Source organism: Clinocottus analis, unplaced genomic scaffold, assembly GCF_023055335.1.
Source record: "Clinocottus analis isolate CAN_PGR_092001 unplaced genomic scaffold, fCliAna1.0.p SCAF_4, whole genome shotgun sequence".
Lineage (NCBI taxonomy): Eukaryota > Metazoa > Chordata > Actinopteri > Perciformes > Cottidae > Clinocottus > Clinocottus analis.
The window spans coordinates 18,669,938-18,681,960 of record NW_027176153.1 but is presented as its reverse complement, the minus strand read 5'-3'; the positions used below and the strand labels follow the sequence as shown (position 1 = coordinate 18,681,960).

General features: G+C 46.2%; 1 protein-coding gene across 3 annotated transcripts in view; it reads left to right on the top strand.

Annotated features, from left to right (window-relative positions):
- The window catches only part of LOC137801033 (cadherin-4-like), a 218,264-nt gene that overhangs the window by 85,951 nt on the left and 120,290 nt on the right, over positions 1-12,023 (top strand). The window lies entirely within an intron of this gene.

Below are 12,023 nucleotides of genomic sequence, written 5' to 3'. Positions count from 1 at the left end.
GCTTCAATGGGACTCGTTCACTTGATGTGTTGTTGTGTGGAGCTGTCGGCGCTTTCTATTCCGACTCGGCAACGATTATCTCCACACGCTGGGCAATTTAAGGATTTATTGTCCTGCATCGGGGCCGAGATCCTGCCAGATCTCACCTGCATCTCTCAGAAAAAGTACAATCAAGATACCGTATGGAGAAAGGCTCGGTCAATTACTTCATTAGTACTGCCAGACAAATGTATGTTTTGTGAATACTACAGCAAAATACATGTATTTACATTGTTTTCAATTGTATTTCCAGTGAAATACTCGTACTATTCCCGCCTGCCATGAAAGAGAACAGCCTGGAAAGTCCCGAGGATCGTCTGAGGACTTCTCTAATTACATCTTGAGTTTCCTTCTCAGTTCCCAGACACACATCTGCATTTGTGATCGAGCTAGCAGAGCTCTTTCCCGTTCAGCCCTTCCCTTTTCTTTCTCCTGATCAAAAAGTGAATGGAAGAAACGCAACCTCGCGTTTCTTCAGGTCGAGGCAGAGGACGGCTCGTCCTCCTCCAGCCGTCCTCGGCCCTGAATGAGGCATTCAGGCAGCACGCGCCGTCGCTTATTTCGCTGGCCCTGAGGCGGTTGTGTGGCTGTTTTTTTTTCTTTTTCAAAACCACGAGTGGTTTCAAGGAACTCAAACACAAACACCGTCTCGGAAGTGTTTCGATGCACTTTGAGTGCGTCGTCTTCTTTCGACAGACGAAGTGGATTGTGGAAACGTCCCGTCGGACGCCACGCTGACAGACAATCTGTTGTTATCTCGTAGTTTTTGGGGGATTTGAAGGAAGCATGTCTAGACGGCTTCTGTTCGCGCTGCCTCTTATTGACTGTGTGTAACAAAAAAACATCAAAAGCACCAACGTTGCAGTTTTGTGCACTGTTCAACACTGTGGATGTCTCCAGTCTGCAGGACTCCACTGAACCCGCCTCACCTCTGTAACAATACAGGTACTTTAACTCAATTTCTATCCTTTTTTTTTTAATCTCCTTTTTAAATGAGGAAATGCAATCATTCAAAAGTAACATCTCCCGTTGATGTTTCTGACGAGTACACAGTGAAAACTTACAGAAGTTGACTTGACCCGGCGAGAACCTGTAAGTCTGATTGACTTTTCCACTTCACTGGACTGAATGTGAATTGAACCCGACGGCTTGTGAATTACATGCAGCTCCGGGAAGCTCCACTCCATTTCAACACACACACACACACACACGCACACACACGTGGGCGTGTGGTAGTTTTGGCGGACAATGTTCCACAAGACTGGCTTTCACCGCTGCATCCTCCCAACATCCCGGAAAACCAAAATAGACAAATACATGAATATATATATTTGAGGAAAAAGTTGTTGTCTTTATAGCAGGAAGACGTTGAGACGAAGGACAAGCGTCTTTTAGCTCACCAGAGATGTTGTTTCAATATAAAACAATGGACCCGATGAGTTTTCTCTCACAGATTTGATTATGTTCATCAATTATTATCTGTGTTGCTTGTAGCCTACAAGCCTCTGAACTCAAACAACCCGACTGTGGTTTGATAAGCATGGAAAATACTTACAAAATACATGTAAAATACATGTAAAAGACGGAAGTCCAGTAGCTAGGACAGTATTATCAGATATTATCAGATTGTCAGATTATCAACTTTTCGACAGTCCCTGAACACATCATGTGTGATGAAAGCTACTTTGAGGAAAAGCACCAAGGTGATCCAGTAAAGAGCTTCAGCGCTCATGAACTTCTGAGACCAACGGTCACATGACCAAAACTCTCACCTGCAGGAACACAGAGGAGAGGGCCGGTTGGATCCTGAGTAGAAGTGGTAACAATATAAACAGTTCAAATCATATAACTGTACGTTTGTTTTCAACTATACCGATGAGCACAGAGTGTGTAGTGGCGCTCCATGTCATAAATCTCAGCTAATTGATTCATTTGCATATGCGTCTTCATGCCTGAGATTAGGAGTTGTTTTAACGGATGGTTTTGTCCACTTTGCCTCAGTGCGTTTGCTGTTTTTCTGCAGCGACTGTTCCTGGAAATGATGATGTGTTCATGCTCCCCGTTATTCCCGCTGTCGGACTAAAAGCTTTGACCTTTCCACCGACACTAGCATGTAGTTAATTTCGCCCTTTTTTTGTCCCGTGTTATCATTAACAAGAAAAATACACTATTTATGCTTAACGGGAGCCGTGTATTTAAATCCAGACAAAGGATGAACTCCTGATGCGCTCCGACTGAGCGACGAGGAGATGCACGACGTGGCCCGAGGCCCGAGTAATTCTCTGTCTCATTCTCCAAACGCGTCTTTATTATTAAGGTTTTATGGAGGAGTGCATCAAGGGTGAAAGTGAGAACATTTGTTATGAACATTTTGCTGCTGTGTATATGAAATAGTGCGCATTAAAAAAACATTTAAAATAAAGGCAATAATCCGGCAAAAAACATTTCCCACGAGCTGTTTTGCGCGTAAGTGCTTCAGACGGAGATTATTGCCCCGGATATTATTTGGTGGAATAATTTATTGCGACGTGGAGCTCCCAAAATGTAGATTATGAGAGACTGAAATAATGTGCAGCAGCTGTTGAACCCTCAGATAACTGAGTGGTCTTCATCCTCTCACTCCAGCATAATGTAATAATAATACTAATCATAATTTAAGAGCATCAATGGCTGTAACATCATTAGGTTTATCTTTCCTTCAAGTAAATTAAAGCAAAAGAAATCCTGATAAAAGAAGCAACGTGATGAACAGAAGGCTGCACACCACTCGTTTGCTTCAATGACACAAATAAATAAGCGTTTTGTAGTCGCTGCTGTCATCGCTTTGATATTGAAGCTTTCTGTCAGCGAGTACAATGGGTTTGTAGACGTGTGAGTGTGTGTGTGTGTGTGATTATGTCTTTGTAGGTGTGTTTGTGCCGATTATGAGCAATGTGCCAATATTTGATGTCCTTCAGTGCATTAAGCGGCGTTTTCTGGAAGTGTCACCTTCTAAATACGTGTTGTTTAGCAGAGTGTGAAGACTTTTCATGTCTGTTGTTTTTTTCGCAGAATCTCTTTGATTGAGTCGCGTATCAGTGGAACTTTATACTTCCATCATATATGGTCACTTTTAACTAATGTGTGTTTTTGAAGACAGTAATCAGACCAGCTGACAGGACGCTTCAGTGGCCACTCAGATAAAGTGTTTTCTTTCTGTAGCGTCATTGTGTAACTCTTCCTCTCTCTGCTGCCTCGTTCTCATTTTCCTCCACCGCCAGATCTTTTGTTTGCGTTGAAGTGCTGCAAAGCGTGTATCCATTATTTATTTATTTTTCCTTGCAAAAGACCTCACGCAGAGAAGAAACAGTGGGAACAGGTGATGAGAATGAAAAGCACCAAGAAGAAAGGTGCCACACAAAAGACGGGGTCAAGGGTACAATGAGGAAAGAAAGAAAATACACACAAAAAAAAGGCAGAGTTGAAAAAACAAAACAAGAGAGAGAGAGAAATCTCCTGCGGACAGCTGCGGGGGAGGTTAGAAAAGAGAGAGGAGGACGGAGGGAGCCACCGCTTCTCTTCCTGTCTGATCTGTGGGTGGCGGCGATGACTGATGGAGAACCACTCAATCTGAAGGTCACATCCGAAGCCACGCCATTTAGACTGCCACTGTCGCAGGGGAGGGGATAAATAAAGCTCTGGTTCTGGTGTTTATTCACCCCGCTCGCTCCGCGGCTCCGTCAACGGGAGGAGTGAGAGACGCACCAGGCAGGAGGAAGAAAAAGGAAGATGGGATTGTCAATAGATGATTCAGAGATGTCTAAGTAGGATTTATCTCATTTTTACAAAAGACATTCACGCGCTGACACCCTCAGATTAATGTGAAATTTGAACAACAAAGACCGGGATCCTGCTCGTTATTCTGTCGTTCGGCAGCACAATTGATGTTTCCCTTTTTTTTTTGGAGGGGGGTTTAAAAAAAAAATCAAAAATTAAACCGATTCCTGCTATTTAATGATTTGGATGTCCGCCTGACATTCCTACAATGGGGACGGCTGAGTGATGGAAATGGAGAGATAGCTTTTCCTCACATCCAGCTCAGTGGGATTTCGGCGATCAGCGTGATTATTCGTCGCACGAGACAGAGAGAACAGACAGACGGCGGTTACACAACTGTTTGTCATCCAGTCGTGGACGGCGCCGACAACTCTGGGGGCGGGAAACAGATTCCTGGAGGGGAAAAATCAACTGTGTCTTCCCGAGGTTTGGTTTTGGACTGAAGGACAGCGGTCCATCACTGCTCCACCATGTCCCCCGCAGGCCGGGCTGGAGCACAGAGACATCGCTCTGGAGAGCTGGAAGCCGGACGCTCCGATGGGACCGTTATCCCTCTCTTCCCCTCCCCCCCGCCCGGACGAGGCCAGATTCTTTCGGGCCAGACGACCTCGCTGCCCGGACTCTAATATCTGATCGGGAACCATCTGCTGGCGCTCCAGCAGCCCACACGCCAACCCGGGCCTCTCCAAGGAGGGGCCGCTGGGAAATCAAGCTATTAGAGCGGCGATTAGAAGGATTCTGATCACCATTTGAGAAGCGACGCGGCGCGACAGAAGCACCACGGGGGTGACACTTCCGCTGCTGTATTGGTTTTTGGGAGGAGGCCGAGCTTTTATTTGTAAATCTCCCCCAAAACAGTGTCGACAGTCTTGCATATTTATGTATTCAAATATTAGCTTGTTCAGTAGTTTCTTCTTCTTCTATTGAAACGTATAGATGCCAACACGTGGGCACACAACAAAGTTTGTACAGCAACAAAACGAGCGAACGTGTGTTCTATGTGTGGAAAGAAGCTGCTCTGAGGTTTGCTGCTGCTGCTTCTTCTCTGCATTTGACCCATCTTTGGTCAAGGAGCAGTTTCAGGCGCTTGGGAAGCAGCTAGGCATTAAGTGTCTTGCTCATGGACACTTTGACATGTGAACTATAGAGGGACCGGGGATGGAACCAGCAATCTTGTGGTACCGGGATGCCCACTTATCCCCCAGCAGTGTTTCTGTTACAGGGTCAAGATGTCGAGTGGACATGTGTGACAATGAGCTCAGGGCGCGTCGCACCAAGTATGCAGAAGGTGGCAAAAGTAAAAGTGCAGCGCCCGTGACGTTTTAACGTCCCGTGCGATCGGGTCCCCGCTCTCCCGCCGCGAGCGTGGCGGCGCCCATTGGCCGGGGCGGCGATAACAGTTGGTTAATGGGTAATGTGCCACACAAGAGCGATGCCGCGCTCTCTGTTTTCATTTTGCTGCTGTAGTGCAGTAATTAATCCAGCTGAACCCTTTGTGCTCACAAAATAAATGCTTTCCATTTTCATTAATAGACAACTCATTAGCACATAATGAGCAAGAAGGCAGCGCTCCCCGTGCACCGCGCAGCAGACGAGCATGCGCCGCACTCCACTAATTAAAACCCGGGATCGTGTCCCGTCTCCTCGGTTCCTTTCCGGGAAGGCGTTCTGCGTTTAAAACATCGCGGTGCGTCGAGTGTCCGACACGTAAATGATGTGATGAAACCGCCAAACTCAAAGTCAGCGCGCTACGTTATTATTGTATGTCTGAAACACATCCGGATATTGCTTTGTGTTTTGTGTTTTTGAATTCTCTTACGCAGACAACTTTGTAACTTTCCCATCCGTCGGTGTTGAACCGCCGACGCGCAGACGTTTAAATGTGATGATTACAGGCGGCGGCGAGCCGTCACGATGGCGGTCTTTAGCCGTCTGTGACTTTTCATCAGGACTGTAATTTGGAGCTCTTTGCTTCAGGTGACATCATCCTGTAGTCACCTGAATCCACATTGCCGGGGAAATATAGCACAGCGCAGACATTCATTGCAACACATATGAATCATTATCAAGTCATTATCATCTATTTAGATCTGCTTTTTACATCTTACTGTGATGTCATCGCTCTTGTATGTATTGTAACTTTTATTTTCATACAAATACAGTTATTGGTGTTAATCTCTGACTAGAGTAACATCTGGTATTTGTTTCTTACTATATTAGAGAGAAAAAAAACAGCTGATGACGTAAAAAGACCGAACTGAATTGTGGAGTTCGACCTTTAAATAGTTTTTTCAAAAATGTAGTGTTTTTTATTTTTTAGGCATGCCAGAAACCTTGACTGGATGATGCACTGGAGTCCTCCTTCATAACCGCTCACATAGCACTAAATGAACCCATGTAAAAATGATTATAATTTCTTTCATTATCAGATCAATTTGTTCCGATAACATTTGGAAAGTCTAGAAGAGGTGCCCGATTCAATCATTTTTCGGTCGTGGTTACTACTTATTTTTTTCAATATTTTTAAACCCAAATTTGAAAACACAATTAAAGCTTCGACTGCGCGGTAAAAAAACACAAACTCCGAACACACATTTACTTTTGTTGCCAGACTTTCCCACCACGTAGTCGCCGCTTTGCTTCGTAACTTTAACCGATGAGCTGTCGCCGATAAAGAGGCCGGCGGCCGCGGCGCTGGAATTTATCCTAATTACATTACAGAGATGATATATCGATAGCGCTTAATCACCCGGGGACAGACGCATCGGTTTCCTCCGCAGTCTGCACTCTACGTTCTCCACGCGGTTTACGCCCGTGTGCGCACGTACTTCCGCGTACGCGGTCACACCGACGGCATGTTTAACGCGGCGCCTCGCGGTGATGCCTCAGGTTTTTTTCCATCTGCGCGGATGAAGCGGTGATTAGCCGTGAGGATTCCTCACTTCATGATGGGGATAAAATCGAACCCAATCTCTGGCTGTAATTAAAACTATTCCCCGAGCGCGGCGCTGGAAGGCCACAACTTTAAGAGGTCAATAGAAGACAGGTTTCCAATAGCAGTCTAATTCAATCAGGCTGCGATGTATCGTGTGTGGGAGATCAGGAGGTGATTCCTGAACACGTCGGCTGTACCAGAGAGCCGGCATCTCCAGCCTCACCCCCTCATTTGTAATGGACCATCTGCATTACAGTAATGTCAGTGACTTCTGCGGGTCCATTTTTAATTAATAACGCCTCCAAAACTGTGGTTTCACTATGATATATATATTTTTAATGCTAATTATCAAACGATTTTTTTTTTTTTTCCTCTTCCTGTGTTCACGTTATCTTCTGTGCGCTGAGTTTAATGACCCGAGAGCCTCCGAGTAACTCTGGAATCCATCTGCAGCAACTTGCGAAATGTTGAGCGCTCCCCTTTAATCCCCCGAAACGGAGGATTTCAAAGCGCTGACGGCGTCAACAGATGAGGTCCGGCCCTCTGCGAAGAGCTGCCGCACAACGCGTGTGTGTCGAAGGGATCCAGCCGGCCTCACATCCAGGCTCACGCTGCACAAGTGGAGCGCAGCGTTTGTGACGGTTCGCACGGTGAAAAAAGAAGGTGGGCGTTAGAGGAAGAGCGGGGAAAAGAGAAATGGCTGCTGCCCGCCCGGGATGACTTGTTCTCTCTCTCTCTCTCTCCCTCTCTCTCTCTCTGCCATCATTAACTACAGTCGTATCCATCACGCAATGTTTATGGCTTTAATCGAGTCCCGTGCAGGTGTGCCGATCGTTCATGTCGACGCGCGGCGAGGGGGCAGAAAGAAGCAGCTCGTTGGTCACGAGAGAGCGAGGCGGGGTGGGGGGAGGGAAGGACTCTCCATCACGTTGACGCCTCCCTTGCATACTCTGTGTTTTGACGCTCACGAGTGACGGATGAGACAAAATGTGCCAAAGCAGCGCAGAAAAGTGCTGACGCCGAACTCGACGCCGGCGGTCGTGTACGGAGCGACGCGTTCCGTCAACAGTCACAGACGCTTCTGCGTTATTTGTCACGCGAGATGTTTGGTGAGATGGAGGGTGGCGGTGGGGGCGGAAAAAGTGCAACTACGACTAGATCGAGAATCGTTTTTTCTTTTCTTTATTCTCTCTAAGGGGCCGATCACACCAGACGCGACTTTGAAAAGGGCAGCCTCTTCAAAAACGCCGGGCAAAACAGCGCCCGTGCGCCTGTGGAACGCAGTGTTCCCATCCCCGCGAAAACCACACACAAACAGGATGGAATAAAGCCCGCCTCTTGCTTGATCTGATTGGCTGCCTTGGCCGAGCGTGGCAGTGATGAGCTGTGCTTAAAAGTTGAGAATATTTGAACTTTCAAGCGCGGCGAAAAAACGCTAGAAAAACGCCCACGAAAGGCGCGCCGAACCAGAGGAAAACTATTGTTTTGCGAGTGTGGCCGGCTCATGAAATGTCCGTCGTGAGCCACCGTAGGACAGAGTAAGCCCTAGCCCCTCCCACTTCCTGATTGGTAAATAGTCTGGGCCGGTACATAAGCGACCACCATGAGATGCCTCCTTTCTCTCTCTCTCTGGCCCGCAGGCTGTGGTAAGGTTGGACTTGGGATCACTAAATTGAGGCCCATTTGCGATAGCGGTCACCTTGTGCCCTCTCTTTGACTCCCAGGTTTCGGTCCAGCGACAGGGATTCCTGGTTCCCCGAAAAGCTTGCAGGACTGTTGACCCTCGCTGCCGCTGCTGTTTTGTTTGAGTTATTTTATTTACTTGTATTCTTGGTTTTGTTTGCTTTTGTTTACATCATTTTGTGCTGCATGGTTTTTGTTTTATTTTGCTTTTGTTTTGCATTGTGTTGTGCTGCTTGGCCTTTGTTTTGCACGTTTAGTTCTTAGTTGACGGCCTACAAGGATATTAAGACATGCCTTTGGTTGTTTTTTAGATGTGTTGGGACGTCCCGTGTTTTTTATGATCTGGTTAAGTGCTACAATAAATGTTATATTCTTTTGAACTGTTCCTTTCGTGTCCTGAAGTCACCCACCGCCACATGGATCTTTAGGGCCCCGTGCGCGGCTCTTGGTTACACTAGCGACACGCTTTTGAGAGTTGCATCTGGTGTGATCGGCTCATCAGAAGTGTGAGCTTCTCCTCCAAATGACCACAGACAAAGCGCGATGTGAGGAGGATGATGATGATGATGTGGAAGCTGTAATTGTTCCTTCGCCGGGTGTCGTGGTTTACGGCGGCCTCCTCCCGCCGAGGAGCGCACAAAGAGGTCGGCACGCTGGCTTGGTCGCAGGTCTCGTTTCCTAGCTCGCCACTTAGCATGTCACACAACGGCGAGTGTGTTTTCGTGTCTGAAAAAGGCCCGGAGCGGGGCTCTTTCTCTGGGCTTCTGTAAGTGTCTGATTAACGAGCGCATGTTAATGTGTAAGTCTCGTCTCCGATGGACGAGCGCTGCAGGGGGGCGGAGCTCAGCCCTGTTATCTCTCAGCCAACATGGGTTTTTAGGCACTGCCAACTGTGTGTAAGCATCGATTTTCTTTTCTTCGTCTTTCTTTTCTTTATCCAGATCCAGAGATTCAGGGCAAAAACAAAAAGGCAGAGTATTCACTAATTCAAGCCCGGCAGCATCCCTCTCTCTCTCTGCTTCAGTGGAAATACATGAAGTCTGGCCTTGAGTGCAATTCCAAGTTGACAGTTTTTCATGTCTTGACTTCTTACTTCTCTTCTGTTTATTGGACCTTCTATGTATTGGAACCAAAGTGCGGTGAAAACATGTAATTTATAATTTAACAAGTTATTTGTTTGCCTTTTGACTTACTTTCCATCTAAAGCATCGTATGACATGAAGGATGAGAGCCGACGCGCGAGCTGCATAATGATCCGTCTTCCTCGCCGCCGCGCTCTTCCTCTGCTGTCATCGTCTTCGACAGAGAGAAGCTACATTTCTGAGACGTACAACTTCTGAAACATGCAAAGCAACACAGTCGGGATGTTTATTTACTTATTCGGAAACCCGGTCTTCTTAATGTAGCCGTTAGTTGTCCTCGGGCGTGCTTTTGGCCGATTCTTAACTTTTACAAGGCATCCATACGTACTCCGCTGCATTGACGTTCGGCCTACTTTACATAATACTCGACCCCGCGGGGGCCGCCGCTGTGTGTGCGCGGCCACATCAAAACATATTCACTGCAAATTATCCTCCAAATCCATATAAACCACTGATAGCTGGCAAGAAATGCAACAATCAATGACGGAGCTTTTCTTAACCTCCCTAAACAGCCGAGTTATTTATGTGTGCTCACACCAATCAGCACGGCGGCTCTGCTTTGACCCAACCGAGGGAGGAAGGACCTTTTTATTCTAATTTATTGTCAACAAACTGGTGGTGTGTGTGTGGGTGTAGTCATTATTTATCATTGTCGAAGGATAAATAAAGTTTTAATCGAGAGCATGTTGTACATTTTCTTTTAATTTGTCCCGCCACCCCAATATATTACATCTCCTGTAGGCCCCTGCTGTTTTCTGCAAGGTAACTATGCGGCGGGGGAATTCATTAATCCATAACAGAAATTATGCCTTGTTATATTAAAATGTAATCAAGGTGAAGTCTTGAAGAGTGTAGCCCGCGCGCGCTCGTTTCGAGGAAGCCTGATGGCGCTGCACGTTGCTATGTGCTGATACTCGACTGTGGAGTTTAATAATAACTGGGTGTACCCGTGTGATCATGCGTCGCCTGAAATGGAGGGAAGGACAGCAGCTTACAGCAAAGCAGAGCGAGATCTGTAGGCGGGAACAGACACTTTCCTGTAAGGATCTCCAACAGCAGGACGTCCATACAGGACAAATGGAGCAGTCTTATGGGGGGGGGGGCGTCAAATGTGCAAATGTACAATTCTCACAGTTGGGCTCATTTACACACACAAGTGGAACTTATCATGTTACAGCAGCTATCTGAAGTTTTGCCGCTGGACATCTGACGCGGCACACTCGTTCCCCGTACAAAGATAAAAGAAGAAGAACATGCAGATCGAATGGAAGGGTTGTTTGAGACGTCATGAGTTTGTGACCCTTAAACGCTTAAGCTCAAAGCACTACACTAAAATATACTTTTAATTGAACTCATCTCATGTCGGACATGTCTTCTATTTTGGATGTAAAATCTGATATTTCAATCATTTCAGATCAAACATCTCTCCGGTTCTCTCTTTTTGTCTGTTTTTCTCAAAATGTCTCATAATCTCTGGTAAACTGATCGTCTACTTGGAGTAGTTACTTTCTGTGTGGACTGGGAGGAGGACACGGTCCGGTGATCGTGGCATGTCGGGTAATATTTTATCGTCTCTTGCTACCCCGAAGGTTTTAACAGTAGAGAGAGTTTGTAAGCCTTCGGGGGTAAGAAGGAAATGGACCAAGGATTTTCTTTTAGTGATAAGCTTGACTGCTCTGGACTGTGAGAGTGCTCCACTAACTAATTATTTGAAGCCTCCTCTCAGATTAGGCGAGACATGCAGAGCTTTACGGACAGTCGCATGCATAGCAGACAATCAGACCGTGTAATAACCGGAGGGCCAATATTTGCTCAAATCCACTGTAACACCTCACAAAACAAAAGTGTGTAAAGCCCTAATGCTCAGGCCAATCCCATGCCACACTGCCTCGATAAATAGCGAAGCCACCCCCACAATGGGCGCCATCTTTACTCTGGCAATTAGGCAGAGCTTTTGGATTATCACTTCCTCAGCCCGGCACACCACAAATCCATCCGGATTCAATTATTCCCCTCCCATGTCTGTGACCATTTGGGCTTCTTGGGCACATGGCCAGTCGAAAAAATGTTCTAAAGGATTTCCAGTGCTGAAAGTACAGTTATTATTATTATTATTTTGAAAAAGAGCTCTTTTTTTGTGGCTTTTCTATTCCTGCATCCGTGCAAGTTATTGAATGAAAATGAAACCTTGGGAGGTTACAAACATTTTCCTGGTGAATATTTTATGAGAACTATAAGATGAACTGTATTTTTCTAAAAAGGCGTTGCAGTACATCCTTCCCTCCGTGCCTCGTGGGCCTGGCGGTGTCTCTGGTGGGCTCCGGCGTAGGAACATAAAATGCTTACTGAAAGTATGATTTAATCTGTTTTTTATTTCTTTTAAAGTCTTTATTTGAATTCTTATTAGA